The sequence below is a fragment of the Heptranchias perlo genome, unplaced genomic scaffold (assembly GCF_035084215.1).
Source record: "Heptranchias perlo isolate sHepPer1 unplaced genomic scaffold, sHepPer1.hap1 HAP1_SCAFFOLD_52, whole genome shotgun sequence".
NCBI classification, from domain to species: Eukaryota; Metazoa; Chordata; class Chondrichthyes; order Hexanchiformes; family Hexanchidae; genus Heptranchias; species Heptranchias perlo.
In genome coordinates, this window is record NW_027139537.1 from 316,870 (window position 1) to 332,926 (window position 16,057).

The following is a 16,057-nucleotide window of genomic DNA, read 5'->3' on the forward strand; positions in this document are numbered from 1 at the left end:
CCGCGGTATCGAGTATTCGCAAGTGAGCAACAGCAGAACGGGAAGGCACAGTAATCGTGAATGATGCCGAGAAGAGCCCGAGCCTGCGGAACGCAGACGAGGTCATCGGAAAAGAACAGCAGCCCGAGCTTGAGGAAACAGCGAGAGCTCTGTCTGTCTGTCGGTCTGACTGACTGATGGAAGGCTGATTTGCCTGCAAGTGAGTGCGGTTTGACGTGTTGTTATTCAAAGCTACGCCCTGCTGGTGAGCAGAGGCAAGTGCTCGAGCAAAACAGCCGTTTTCGGGCAAACACAAAAAGCTTTTGGTTTCAGAAAGGAAAGGAGGTCTCTTGTGCCTCAGCGCCAACATGTTAAGCTGTAGGCTGTCTGTAAAATAAAGAAAACGGCTATTTTCTGCTTACTCCAAAAGCACGTTCGCTCGTTCCAACCAGAAAGCTAAGGATGACTTTTATCTGTTAATACTATTACAGTCCTCCGCTGTACCAGCTGAACGATCGAAGGGAAGCAGCAAAGATTGCTCTCTTTGGTAACTGTTCACTGTGCGCCTTTTGACACTCCAGGACTCGTGGAGTCACATGTGCATGACCGAGACTGACTCGGTTCCTGCTCATAGCGCATCGTTGTGGCAGTGTGAGCTGCTACTTTCTCTGCACACCCGAGGCGAATGCAGCAGTGGATACCGTGTCTAATGACAAATCAGAAGATTGTCTGGTCAACTCCAACCTGACTGCATTGTTTTTGAGAACTGTCCATTACCTTATGACTTTTGATAGCTTGCAAACTGACCTAATTGGAAGTGCTGCCTGGCAGTCTCCACCGTTCGTGCGCTTTTAACACAGCAGGAAATGCATTAGGTTTATTCACTTCGTGAATCCTGAGTTCAATCCACAAAAAAGATACCAGGACCCATGAAGCTTTTTTCCATGTCTCACTTCATCTTTCCATCTTTGCTAAACACTAAAATCAAAAACTTTTGCTTACTGCAGCACACCAAAAGATTTATTACCCCTTGACCTCTCTTTATCGAAGCTTAGGATTCACGTGGGTTATGGATTTGCTGAAAACTGACACCATTTTTGTTTCGGGACAATTCCCCAAGGTAAAAAAGTGAGTGGAGAATGCGGGCATCGATCCCGCTATTTCTCGCATGCCAAGCGAGCACTCTACCATTTGAGCTAATTCCCCAGTTGCAGCCGTCAATTTGCCCTTCACAATAATCGCTTAACATTCGTCTCCAGGCAGCTCCGCGAATTGCCCCCTCCCTGAATGCATTCAATACTTTGCTCCAATCCGCGGTATCGAGTGTTCGCAATTGAGCAACAGCAGAACGGGAAGGCACAGTAATCGTGAATGATGCTGAGAAGAGCCCGAGCCTGCAGAAGGCATACGAGGTCATCGGAAAAGAACAGCCGCCCGAGTTTGAGGAAACAGTGAGAGCTCTGTCTGACTGACCGATCGAAGGCTTATTTGCCTGAAAGTGAGTGCGGTTTGACGCGTTGTTACTCAAAGGCACTCCCTGCTGGTGAGCAGAAGCAAGTGCTCGAGCAAAACAGCCGTTTTCGGGGAGACACAAAAAGCTTTCAGGTTTCAGAAAGGAAAGGAGGTCTCCTGTGCCTCAGCGCCAACATGTTAAGCTTTTGGCTGTCTGTGAAGTAAAGAAAACGGCCTTGAGCTAATTTCTGCTTACTCCAAAAGCACGTTCGCTAGTTCCAACCAGAAACCTAAGGATGACTTTTATCTGTTAATTGTATTGCAGTCCTCCGCTGTACCAGCTGAACGATCGAAGGGAAGCAGCCAAGATTGCTCTCTTTGGTAAATATTCACTGTGCGCCTTTTGACACTCCCGGACTCGTGGAGTCACATGTACATGACCGAGACTGACTCATTTCCTGCTCATACCGCAGCGCTGTGGCAGTGTGAGCTGCTACTTTCTCTGCAAACCCTCGACCAGTGGAGCAGTGGATATCGTGTCCAATGACAAATCAGAAGATTGTCTGGACAGCTCCGACCTGACTGGATTGTTTTTGCCAACTGTCCATTACTTTATGACTTTAGATAGCTTGCAAACTAACCTAATTGGCAGTGCTGCCTGGCAGTCTCCACCGTTCATGCGCTTTTCACACAGCAGGGCGTGCATTAGTTTTATTAACTTTGTGAATCCTGCGTTCAATCCACAGAAGAGATATCAGGACCTGTGAAGCTTTTTTCCATGTCTCACTTCATCTTTCCATCTTTGCTCAACACCAAAATCAAAAACTTTTGCTTACTGCAGCACACCAAAAGATTGATTACCCATTGACCTCTCTTTGTCGAAGCTGAGGATTCACGTGGGTTTTGGATTGGCTGAAAACTGACACCATTTTTGTTTCGGGACAACTCCCCAAGGTAAAAAAGTGAGTAGAGAATGGGGGTATCAATCCCGCTACTTCTCGCATGCAAAGCGAGCATTCTACCATTTGAGCTAATTCCCCTGCTTGTCAAATCAAATTGCCCTTCACAATAGTCGCTTCACACTCGCCTCCAAGCAGCGCCACGAATTGCCCCCTCCCTGAATGCATTCAATACTTTGCTCCAATCCGCGGTATCGAGTGTTCGCAATTGAGCAACAGCAGAACGGGAAGGCACAGTAATCGTGAATGATGCCGAGAAGAGCCCGAGCCTGCGGAACGCAGACGAGGTCATCGGAAAAGAACATCAGCCCGAGCTTGAGGAAACAGCGAGAGCTCTGTCTGTCTGCCGGTCTGACTGACTGATGGAAGGCTTATTTGCCTGAAAGTGAGTGCGGTTTGACGTGTTGTTATTCAAAGGCACTCCCTGCTGGTGAGCAGAGGCAAGTGCTCGAGCAAAACAGCCGTGTTCGGGCAGACACAGAAAGCTTTTAGGTTTGAGAAAGGAAAGGAGGTCTCCTGTGCCTCAGCACCAACATGTTAAGCTGTAGGCTGTCTGTAAAGTTAGGAGAACGGCCTTGAGCTAATTTCTGCTTCGTCCAAAAGCACGTTTGCTAGTTCCAACCAGAAACCTGAGGATGATTTTCTCCACTTGCTGAGGATTTCCAGCATTTTCTCTTTATATTTCACATTTCCAGCATCCGCATTATTTTGCTTTTGATTGGATGAACCTCGTCCTTCTAAACCCCATCACAGAATCATCAGCGAGATGGGTTTACAATGGCGGATGACCTTACCCAGAATGTCGCGCGCGGTAGAATACGGTCTATCTCCATTCGAAGGGGCGCAGCGCGCAGGCGCGGCAAGGGCAGCCGGCCGGATAAATCAGCGCCTTGGAGAGATAGAGGGGTTTCTGGGGCGCGTTGGATTGTGGGCTCTCCGGCCGCCATTAGTCGCAGGTTGTGGGTCAGTGTTTTGTTGCCCGCGTCGCCCACAGACCGTTTCTGGAAATACAGACTGAGGAATTCAGAGCGGGTTTGCTGAACAGACACTGACCGTACAATGTAGAACAGAGTTTATCAAACTATTTTTCTCGTGACACAGTGGAAGAAAAACACTTCCCCCAGGGACCCCAAACAATAATAACTTCAGACTGGAGTTTTCATCAAATCCCAATAAAGGTGAGTCCATGCTCGCTCTTCAATTCACTTCAAGTAATAATTAAAATTAGACATCGACGTTGCTTGAAAAACATTTTAAATACAGTATAAATACAGTAAAAGAAGATCAGGTTGAGTTTCACTTCCTCAATGTGAGGGGTGGGTCTGTCAGTTGGTCATGATCTCGTTCCAATCTGGATCACAGGATGAAAGTGCTTCACGCATCTCAGGTGCGCTGTTGAGTTTCTTTCTCTTGTTTTTAACCTTGTCAAAGTCGAAAATCCCATTTCGCACAGGTAGGTTGTTGTGAACGGCAGCAACAACAGAACACGAATCATAACAGAGGATATTCTTTGAAAGCACTGATCCAAAAAGATGACAATCTGAATGACTTGTGGCGTGTTTTCAATGTGTTCACAGGTGAGTCGCACCGGCTCGTTTTCTTGCTCAGGCATCAAGTTTAGCCTCATTATTGATTCAGGATTTCCCAAAGCAAAAGGATTTTCACCCAACGCTTTTCCTTCAAATTTTCAAATCCCTCTACAGGGAAGTAGCGACTAAAATGGTCAGACAGAGCAGCGAGATGTAACTGTGTGACACATTTCATTTCATTCCCTTTATCTTCATTGATGCTGTTCTCCTCAATGTGTTGTAACAGTGTGAAGCAGGAAATGAGCTCCGCTCCCATTTCTGATCATAACTCTTCAAAAACCCTGTATTTCAGTGAGCTTCCTTTAATGAAAAACCCCTTCTCATTCCAAGCCATTAGAGAGAGTGCGGTGCCCAGAACTGAGCACGGAACTCTAAATGATGCCTAACCAGAGCACTGCTTTTTTTCCAATTCCCTTGAGATAAAGATCAAAATTTAATCTCCATTTTAACATTGTTTTAGTGAATTAGTGATCACTTTTAGTGATTTCTGTATTGGACCCCCTAAATCTCTATCCTCCCCCACAGTTCCTTGCTTCTTGCCATTTAGGAAATACACTGATCTATCGTTTTATGGTCCAAAGGGATAACCTCACACTTCCCCACGTTGAACTCCATCTGCCACAGTTTCACCCATTCACTTAATCTATCAATGTCCCTTTGCAAATTTCTGCTTCCATCTACAACGTTTACTGTGCTACCTAAATTATTGTCGTCAGCACACTTGGAAATAAAGCTCTTTACATAAGAACATAAGAAATAGCAGCAGAATAGGCCATATGGCCCATCGAGCCTGCTCCGCCATTCAATAAGATGATGGCTGATCTTCGATCTCAAGTCCACTTTCCTGCCCCATCCGCATATCCCTTGATTCCCCAAGAGTCCAAAAATATATCGATCTTACCTTTCAATATAACTCAACGACTGATCATCCACAGCCCTCTGGGGTGTAGAGAATTCCAAAGATTCACAATCCCTTGAGTGAAGAAATGTTTCCTCATGTCGGTCCTAAATGGCCGATTCCTTATCTTGAGACGATGAGCTCCAGTTCTTGACTCTCCAGCCAGGGGAATCAGACTCTCAGCATCTACCCTGTCAAGTCGTCTAAGAATTTTATACATTTCAATGCGATCACCTCTCATTCTTCTAAACTCCACCGAATATTGGCCAATTTTACGCAATATTTCCTCATACTACAATTGCAGCAAGACCTCCTTACTCTTATATTCCAACACCCTTACAATAAAGGCTAACACATCATTTCCCTTCCTCACTCTCATTAGACCCTTGGTAACTCAGTATTTCCAGCATGTTTTTCCTCTTTTCCTTCTGTAGGGAAAAGAAATGAAGGTTGAAAACATTTTACCATAATTACACCCGATTATGTTTTGGAAACAAGATCCAACTGAACTGCATCAAATTCGATTGCAAACTTAACAGTTTCTGATGGAAATAAACTAATAAGAACACTTAAATGCGATAGCCGGGAATCGAACCCGGGTCAACTGCTTGGAAGGCAGCTATGCTGACCACTATACCACCATCGCTGAAAATAACCAACAATAAAATAGTTCCCAAACATCAGACCCTGAACAGACACTGCAGGCTGTTGGATTTTGTTCTTCATTTTCACTGGTTTCTGACGGATCCTTTCTCGCTCTGTTGCAGTTCCTGTTTCCGCCCAGTCGATTTCGCCAACCCCCAATCAATGGAAATTCCACACCAGCCAGTAATTCTTCACCTGATATCGGACTGAAGAGACAGTCGATACCTGCAATACTTGACCAGCTGGAAATACATTTTACCACAGCTCACATCAGCCTTTGAGTAAAGTTAAATAATTACATTAAATCATTACAGAGACCTGAATACCAACTGGGCAGGAATGGCAGCTTAATATTCAAGTCTATAAGATGTTTAGAAAGGACAGGGAAATAGGGAAAGGAGGAGGAGCAGCAATATTACTAAAGGACAATATTACAGCAGTTCAAAGATAGAATATCAGTGAGGGTGAGCGGGCTGTGTAAACACTCTGAGAGAGACCCATCACAAGTGTCCCCACTGTACTCCTCCAGAAGGTATCAGAAGGGCGAGTGCGGGAGGATTTCTTCATTCTTTGTGAAAGTGTTTGTGAGATTGTGGAAATGTCTGGAAGAGGAAAAACCGGCGGGAAAGCTCGGTCCAAGGCCAAGTCTCGCTCATCCCGGGCCGGACTGCAGTTCCCTGTTACCCGTGTTGAAAGGCTCCTGCGGAAGGGGAACTATGCTGAATGTGTGGGTGCCGGAGCCCCGGTCTATCTGGCTGCTATGCATCGAGTATCTGACGGCTGAAATCCTCGAGCTGGCCGGCCACGCGGCCCGGGACAAACAAGAAGACCCGCCTCATCCCCAGACACCTGCAGCTGGCCATCTGCAACGACGAGGAGCTCAACAAGCTGCTGGGACGGGTGACCATCGCTCAGGGTGTTGTCTGATATCCAGGCCGTGCTGCTGCCGAAGAAAACCAGCATTGTGAGCTCCAAGAGCAAGTAAACCGGCCAAGGCTTAATCTGATAACCCAAAGGACAGGACCAACCTTATTGAAATCTTTGAAGAAGGAACAGAAAGTGTAGACAAGTTTAATGCAGTAGATGTGATATATTTGGATTTTCCGAAGGCCTTCTATAATGTACCACATTGCAGACTCATGGCTAAGTTCAGAGCACGTGGAGTCAGGGTCAGGTGGCAGAATGGATAGTAAGTTGGCTTCAAAACTGAAAGCCGAGAATAGAGGTTAAGGGTCGCTACTCAGACTGGCAAAAGGTGGGAAGTGGAGTTCCAGTTGCTGGGACCACTGTTCTTCACAATTTACATTAACGATTTGGATTCGGGAATCGGAAGTACAATTCCAAAATTTGTGGACGACACCAACTTGGTGGATTTAGTTAATACAAACGAAGAATGCATCAAAACGCCAGACGGCATTAATAAACTTGCAGAATGAAGAATCAGGAGGTCACACACTGCTTGGATAATAAGAGTCTAAACGGGACAGAGGAGCAAAGGGATCCAGTGGCATAGGTACACAAATTACTAAAAGTAGCGACCCAGGTTAATCAGGTCATAAAAAGACAAATCAAACACTAGGATTCATTTCTAGAGGGATAGAGTTGAAAAGCAAAGAAGTTATGTTAAACTTGTATAGAACCTTGTTTAGACCAGACTTGGAATACTGCGAACAGGTCTCGTCTCCATATGATAGACATAGGTGCATTGGAGAAGGTGCAGACAAGATTCACAAGGATGATACCAGAAATGAGAGGGTATTCTTATCAGGAAAGACTGAACAGACTGGGTCTCGTTTCACTGGAAAAGAGAAGGCTGAGGGTTGATCTGATCGAGGTTTTTAAGATAATGACAGGGTTTGTTAGGATAGATGTCGAGAAAATGTTTCCACTTGTGGGGAGTCCAAAACTTCAGGTAATAAATATAAAATAGTCGCTAATAAATCAAATAGGGAATTCAGGAGAAATTGCTTTACCCAGAGAGTGGTTAGAATGTGGAACTTGCAACTACGAGGAGTAGCTGAGGCAAATAACATAGGGGGCATTTAAGGGGAAGATAGATCAGCACATGAGGGAGAAAGGAATAGAAGGATATGCCGATAGGGTTCGATGAAGTAAGGAAGGAGGAGGCTCATGAGCAGCATAAACGCCAGCATAGACCAGTTGGGCCGAATGGCCTGTTTCTGTGCTGTAGTTTCAATGTAACTCGATGTAAAGGCTCTTTTCAGAGCCACCCTCTGTATCTGTGAAAGGGCTGGTTACTGTCTGAAGGGAGACGCTGATATCATGCTATCAGTGTGGCTTTGAGCTGCTTTTGCATCGTTGTGGACGAGATGAGGTATTAATGGGACTGGAGTCGGGGCAGTGACCACAGTCCGGTACTTTAAACGGTGACTTATGGACCCCAGCCCACACATCACCAGATTTCTTGTATTTATTTAAACTCCTTGCCATGCTGGGCTCATAAAGAATCACCAGAACTGCTCGAATAACCTTTCTACATCTGTGGAATTCAGCGGTTCGCTCCGTTTCTGTTCTATTTTGTTGGATTATTTACATAACGCATCAAACTCACTGGGGAATCACTGAGATGTAACTCTGTACAGAAACAAATAACAGTGAATTGCCTGGTGCCCAGGAGATCAGGAACATTACTCACCTCTCGTCCTGTTAACGAGTAAACCGTGTTTCGAGTCCACCGACCCGCTTTGGTTCCATATGGGGGATTAAACAGATAAATCGGGAGGGGAGGAGACAGTCAGAGTGACAGAGCGGAGAGCGGCCTCTGATCTTCCAGCTCCACCTCCAGTTCTCTCCATCCGACAGTTTCAAACCGTTTATCGATAATACAACCGAACCTCAGCGCTCCGCACAAACCCTGACAGACCCGGGCTTCATATTCAAGGATTCCCAAAACCCGAAGCTTTCAAATAAGCCCCGTTACAATGAGAAATCGTTCATATTCCTGCCTAAATACAGTCCATTCAATAACAAGTCAACTCGGCTCCTCCATTTCAGTCTGTTTCCCTGTTCTATCTCCCCACACATCCCCTCCCAGACGGGTTCAGCGTTTTACAAACACCTTATTCCAGCTTATTTGGAGAATCTCATGTGTTGGGGTTTGAGTTATGACGCGGAGTTTCTCCGCCAGTTTTACCGTCTCACAGAGACTCTCGCCCTGAATCTGTGAAAAGATTATGACCATGAACTGGGACTGGAGCCGAACACATCCCCAGTTACAGTGAGGCCCGGCCCGGACATCTCATTCTCTCTATTTTGTATCAGACAGTGTCCCACTTTCATGTCCAGCAATATATAGAGAGAGACAGTATCAGTCTTACACTCCCTATCTGTGTCCAAATCACGCTCAATAGCAGTATCCACCTTCATATACAGCACCAGAGAGAGAGAGGGAGGTAGACCCGGTGAGAGAGACAGAGAGAGAGGTGAGACACAGTGACAGACAGACGTTAACAGTATTAGTTCCAGACTGACCGGGAAAGTGCCGTTTTATCCAGAAAGATCGCGTTGGAGAGACAAAAGATGCAATCTCATCTCTCACTGATATTGTACAAGGGTCAGAAACACTATTAATCCCACACTCAGGGATAGTACAGAGAGGGACAGAAATATTGGGTCACATTTAACCCTCTAATGCCTGTTGTACTATCTGCAGTTTGGGAGCTCAGGGCTGTTCGATATTACTCTCAGTGATCTACAGTTTCACTCCGGTTACATTAATCTGCGACTGTTGCTGCCTGATATTAACCCTACACGGTCCCAGCAAATACACCGACTCCCACTTTCCTCCCATGTTTCTCCAGGATTGGTTTGAGAAATCCTCTCTCAGTCACACATTATAGGGGCCATTAATGAAGAGAATCCATTGGCTGATTTCACAGCCGCTCACTTTATCTCTGAAAGGCTCTTTACTATCAAAAGACCCCGAGAGAAACAGCAGGGATGGAAACATCTAGTTTAATACTTGGAGATTGTAAAATCAGTCTGTATTCCAGCGTTAGGCACTGGTGGAATCCCATCTGTTTCCCATTCTGGTGCCTGTTCCTGCACTTCCTGTGGACCCCATTCCCTCTGACCTTTCCCCCAGACCCACTTCCTTTGCTCAGACTCGGAAAAATTCCAATTGGGGAAGGTTTCCATCGATTTTTGGATTGGGAATTTTGGGCGCCATTCCCTCAGTGAGCGGAAGAAGATGGTTTAAAACAGCCGGGAATGGAGAGATCACGGCCCCCGGGGGAAGGGAGCAAAGAGCAGCCTCGTTACAGCAGATCATCGCTTCGGGACCGTGTCCGCAGATGGGCTCAGAGATCGGCATTGAGTCCGGGGGGAAGTTCAGGGGGAGTCCGGGAGGCTGTTTGTAAGAGGCGGAGTGGATCAGGAACTGGTCCCGGAACATGGACTGAGAGGGGGGAAGGGAGAGGTCATTCTCGGGCTGTGTGTGTACAGGGTGTGTCCAGGGGAAGGGAGAGAGAATGGGAAGAACCTGCTATTAAAACCATTGCTGTTTTCTCTCCCCAAACCAGGAGTGAATGGTCCTGGTTTAGTTCCAGCCTCACCCTGTTTATTGTTATTGGACAGTGAAGAGTGGAAACAGAGCCGGACAGTAAGGATGTGGGGAGTTATACAAAGAGCATCTATTGCAGGCATCAGGTGAGAAGTGTGAAGGACACATTTTAAACAGCGGCTGTTTGGTTTCGGTTGAACGGTTAGTCCCATGGGAGAGGGGATGAGAAACCTGACCTGTTTCCCATCGGGTAGTCCCATTCATGGATCAGTGCAGGGGTTGGGCCGTGTCTGGATGTCATTAAAGTGTTGTAAAACAGCCCAAAACACCTGGTGTGCAGAAGCTGAGTGCTGCAGTACTGCAGTGGAGTCAGACACTGACACTGTTTGTATCACTGGATTTCATTTGTGGATATTCAAAATGATCATTAACAGAGATATTAAACTGATCACTTCTGTATTTTCTACCTCACATGTTCCTGAGTAACAAGAGATAATTTTCTTTCTACCGTAAAACCCTTGAACGATCCAGAATAAATGTGATGCTTCCTCCACCCGTGGCAGAAGGAACAGTGCAGCCAGCTCCTTCTCACACACAGTAAGTATATTATCACTCACAGAGCACAGAGACACAGACAGGTCATCAGTTCCACAGTCACAGACAGCAGAAGTGGTCCGTCCCACACTGATCACAATTTCCGGAGACACATTTTCAACCCAACAGTCAAGTAGAGTAGGTGAGGCAGACACTGTTCCATTTTCCCCTAACTCAGTCCCGCTGACAGGGAGATACAAAAATCCTGGACTAAAATCACACTCTCAGAGTGAAAGGCACTGTGTAAATCTGACAATAGAGCAACATTAGCTACGAATTAAATACCAGATAGGAATCACACATGGTACCCGATTCAAAGTTACAGAATGAATCCCAATAATGTACCCCGAGATTCAAATTGAATATTAGCCCAGAACTCTCACACACATGACTTTAATACATGCAATATCCATTCGAAAAGTGTATTATATGATACAAATTGCATACAAGTCCTAAACTCAGGTAGAGTATCAGATTGAGAAATACTGAAAGATAGTAAACCTGAGAAACAAATTGGAAACCTGTTCAGATGCACTCGTAGAATGAGATTTAAATAGAGTATCAATTCTAGTAGTGCAGACTGAGATACACATTACATACCAGTCCAAAAATCTCATAAAATATTAGACTGAAAGATATGGTATCAATTCAATTTCTACAGACTGATCTACACATTACATACTAATTCAAAAATGTCAAATTATCAGTTTGAAAGATACATTATCATCCACAACAGTACTCACAGAGATACAGATTTAATAGTACTCCAAAAAGCACACAAATTATCTGATTAAAACCTCCAGCATCAAATCCTAAAGTGTGTCCATATTTACCAATTAAACAAGGAGTAAATTTATTTAAACATTGAGATATTAAAGCTACAATATTGAACGCCATAATATAATCTGAGAGAATAATTACGTACAGATACAGAATGAATCTCACATTCAGAGACAGTAGCAGAGACACACAGACACAGAATGAATCCAACTCTCACAGATGCAGAAGGAATCCCAAACTCATATACAGTACTAGAGACTGACAGACACAGAGTAAATCCCACACTCTCATGGAGTACCAGAGACTGACAGATACCGAAAGAATCCCACACTAACACACAGTATGAGAGACTGAATATAAAGAATGAATCACAAACTCTCACACACACTGCTGACAAGATACAGAATCAATTCCAAACTCACACACAGTATCAGAGAGTGACAGATACAGAATGAATCCCCCACTCACACACAGTACCAGAGACTGACAGATACAGAATGAATCCCACACTCACACACAGTACCAGAAACTGACAGATACAGAATGAATCCCACACTCACACACAGTACCAGAGACTGACAGATACAGAATGAATCCCACACTCATACACAGTACCAGAGACTGACAGATACAGAATGAATCCTACACTCACACACAGTACCAGAGACTGACAGATACAGAATGAATCCCACACTCACACACAGTACCAGAGACTGACAGATACAGAATGAATCCCACACTCACACACAGTACCAGAGACTGACAGATACAGAATCAATCCCACACTCACACACAGTACCAGAGACTGACAGATACAGAATGAATCCCACACTCACACACAGTACCAGAGACTGATAGATACAGAATGAATCCCACACTCACGCACAGTACCAGAGACTGACAGATACAGAATCAATCCCACACTCACACACAGTACCAGAGACTGACAGATACAGAATGAATCCCACACTCACACACAGTACCAGAGACTGTCGCAGCATGAAATGGTCCTTATCAAAGTCACAAATGATACCCTATGTGACTACCACCATGAAAAACTATCCCTCCTTATCCTTCCCAAATACAATATCTCAACGTGCTGTTATGCTGTGAGTCTAGTTTCCTCTCTCTGCTCTTATTTGGAATGTGTTGCTATTCCATCTGACAACACTTGGTATCATCGTATTATGTTAGTCCACAAGAGGAGATCATTCGGCCCATCGTGCCTGTGCCGGGTCAAACACACGTATTCGTTCAAAATTCGTTCAGAGATAGATTGAGTGCTTTGTTATCAGAAAATTGCCCGAACCCCCACAGTCTACAGCTTTCCACCTCGCTATCAACCACACGGCCTATTTTTGTGTCACCTGCAAATGTCTTTATCATGCCTCCGACGTTTAAGTCCAAATTGTTAATGTATATCACAAAAATCAAAGGACCAAGTACCCAACCCTGCGGCACCCCACTGGAAACAGCCTTCCAGCCGCAAAAACATCCGTCGACCATTAACTTCCTGCCACTGAGCCAATTTTGGATCCAACAAGCCGAATTCCCTTGAATCCCATGGGCCTTCACTTTTTTGACCAATCTGCCATGAGGGAACTTTTCAAAAGCCTTGCTAAAGTCCACGTAGACGACATCAATTGCGCTCCCCTCATTGATCCTGCTTGTCAACTCCTCGAAAAATTCAATCAGGTTCGTCAGACACGACCTCCCCTTGACAAATCCATGCTGACTGTTCTTGAATCGTCCGTGCCTTTCGAAGTGACAGTTTATCCTGTCCCTCAGAATTGATTGCAATAATTCGAAATGGAGTCTTTCTCCTGCTTGCTGTTATGACAGATAAGGCGGTGAGCAATCCTCAGGCCCGGCGAGCTCAGTTGGATAGAGCACGAGGCTCTTAATCGTGGGTTCGAGCCCCACGTTGGGTGAGTAACATTTTAAACTTTCATGATGCTTTCACTGGCCAACAGTGCAGAAATGATGCAGAATGAAACATGGAATCGGTCGTCAGGATGGCCGAGCGGTCAAAGGCGCTGCGTTCAGGTCGCAGCCTCTTCTGGAGGCGTGGGTTCGAATCCCACTTCTGACATTTGTTATCTTTGCTATTACGTGGAAATATTTTATTTGTGGATTGGGCTGCAGCTGATTTTGCTGCCAAGTCAATTTGCTCCTCCCACAAAAGCAACTGGCTTTGTCATGGATATGTGACTTGAGAAGTTTCGAACGGTGAAATGGTTGACATATTAATGACCTGGACAAAGAAATCGAACAGCAGTGGGAAACATTTAAAACGGCGATCAATAGAGTCCAGGAGAAATATATCCCACTAAAAAGCAAGAACAAACTAGCCAGAAATGACACACCAGGAATGAATAAAGAAATAAGGGCAAAATTGAAATTTTAAAAAAGGCACACACTGGACAATAAAGGAGAGAGGGGAATGTGAAAAGACTGGGAAAGAAGTCTAAAGAACTATTAGAAAGGCAAAATGGAATATCAAAAAAACCCAAAGTATTCGAGACACATCAAACAGCCAAAGAAAATTTCGGATAGGAATAGGGTTACTGGGGGATACACACGACAAACTCACAGGCAATGACAGCGAATTGGCAGAAATATTAAATAATCGCTTTGCTTCAGTATTTATCAGGGAGACTGGTATTGTGGGCGTGACAGTAGAAGAAGAGATCAAAAAAATATGCAAAGACAGTTAAGATCGAATGGGGGAGATAATTAATAAACTAATCAATCTTAGACAGGAAATTTCCTGTTAGGGGCCTAACCAGAGTTTCAAACCGCTCAGCCACGCTAATTTCCGTATTATTGTTCAGGAGCTCATTTCACAGGGACACGATTACTGTGCTCCATTTTGGGAGGCTCAGTGAAAGGCGGAAATTGATCTATTAATAGAATCATAGAATAATACAGCGCCATTCGGATGGCATTCGGCCCATCGTACCTGTGCCAACTCTCTGAAAGAGCTGTCCAGTTCGTCCCACTCGCCTGCTGTTTCTCCATAGCCCTGAAAATGTTTCCATCCACACGTTTATCCAATTCCCTTTTGAAAACTGTGAGTTAAGAAAAACAATATTGAAAGGGGTGCTGGGGCCTCTGCAGCGTCGATGTAGAGTGTGTGATGATTGAAGTTATCAAGATGATTGCATTACACATGGTATGTTGTGTAATGATACTGAAATATCTTCAATATCCAATACAAATTCAATTGCAAACCTGATGGACAAACACTGGAAAACACGTCAAGAGTGAACGCCAATCATCTGGGACCTCTTTTTAGCCTCACGGCACTTTAAATAAAGTGAAATAACTTTGCATTGAAAAGATTTGGAACTTGCATCTGTACCTTTATCTGTTCCATTTCTTAAAGTTGCTGGCGTCTGATGATGTACACGCCTCTGCTCGCTCTATTGAACAAGAAAGGAGGTGTTTGACGTTGACAGGACCTGTTGGTTATGAGCTCATCCTTTACATTTAGTGGGTTCCCGTCCTTTAAGCGGCGTCAACTTTAGTCCAGCGGTGAACTTCACAGCAAACAAGTTCGACACCGTCTCACCGCGGGCACTGACTGACATGTTTATTGTTATTTCTTTCAGACCTAAATGAATAGCAACCGTGATTTTAAATTTGCACTAAGTGATTTTTAGGTAGTCGCCTTTAAATGTTTCAAAGGCGACTCCTAATTGATGATCGTCCGGCCATTTCACCAGCCCTGTTGAAAACAAAACATGTCTCTGCTTTTTGCGTCTTTTTTCGAAAGGCAAAAAATATATTTCCCGTGACCTCTGGAGGATGTACAAGTACATTTCAGAAAGCTGAAGCAAGTTCACCGAGCTTAAATCGTCTGACCACGTTAAACGCGCTAAATATATATATACAAGTACTTGCTGTCTGTTTCTGTGGTTGTCTTTTTTCTGTGTGTGTCCATCTGCAGGTCGATTTTGAATCAATACCAGTATTCGTGTCAGTTTGTTGCATGTAATAAATGAGGATATCAGGCGCCCCCCTCCCTGCCACTGGGTAGGGACTGAGTCAGGTTTTAGACCACACATCTGTTGTATTTGTGAAAAAGCAATTAAAATCTTCATTCTGGAATTATCCAGTCTCATGTGAGCGGTGAACGAAACAGTGGCCCCGATGTGATGTGAACACGCAGCCTTTTGATCTGGACTCAGACCTTTGCGCCACGCACTCTGAAGACAGGATCCTGGATGTTATTATATATATGAATGTTTCTCAAACACCGTTTCATTTATTGGTTGAATAGACAGGGCTTATCAAATCTCCGCCAGATCCCACCGGTAATGAGACAGTATTGGAAGCAGCCTTCACCCCCAATATCACGCTGGCTTTCATCGCCTGCTCTCAGCGGACTGTATTAACAGGGCTGGGAGATATGGAGTTTGTTCACATTTAATCAGCTGTGTGTATCATTTAATATTTACTCATTGTAAATGGGAGCAACGTTTCAAAATGTTCCTAGCCGGTTTTGGACCGGGGACTTCTCGCGTGTTATGTGAACATAATAACCACTACACTCCGGAAACCTAACACCTGATACTCCGTGTTAGAGATATAACCCCTCAGCCAAACACATTTCCGTATTACTGTCCAGGAGCTG

The 16,057-nt window shown here is 44.7% G+C and overlaps 2 non-coding genes across 2 annotated transcripts; one reads left to right on the forward strand and one right to left on the reverse strand.

The window, feature by feature from the left end:
• Positions 1 to 5,451: 5,451 nt before the first annotated feature.
• Positions 5,452 to 5,523, reverse strand: trnag-ucc (transfer RNA glycine (anticodon UCC)). Its single transcript has one exon. It is a non-coding gene; the product is annotated as a tRNA-Gly (tRNA).
• A 7,904-nt stretch (positions 5,524 to 13,427) lies between these two features.
• Positions 13,428 to 13,510, forward strand: trnal-cag (transfer RNA leucine (anticodon CAG)). Its single transcript has one exon. It is a non-coding gene; the product is annotated as a tRNA-Leu (tRNA).
• The last annotated feature ends 2,547 nt before the right edge of the window (positions 13,511 to 16,057 follow it).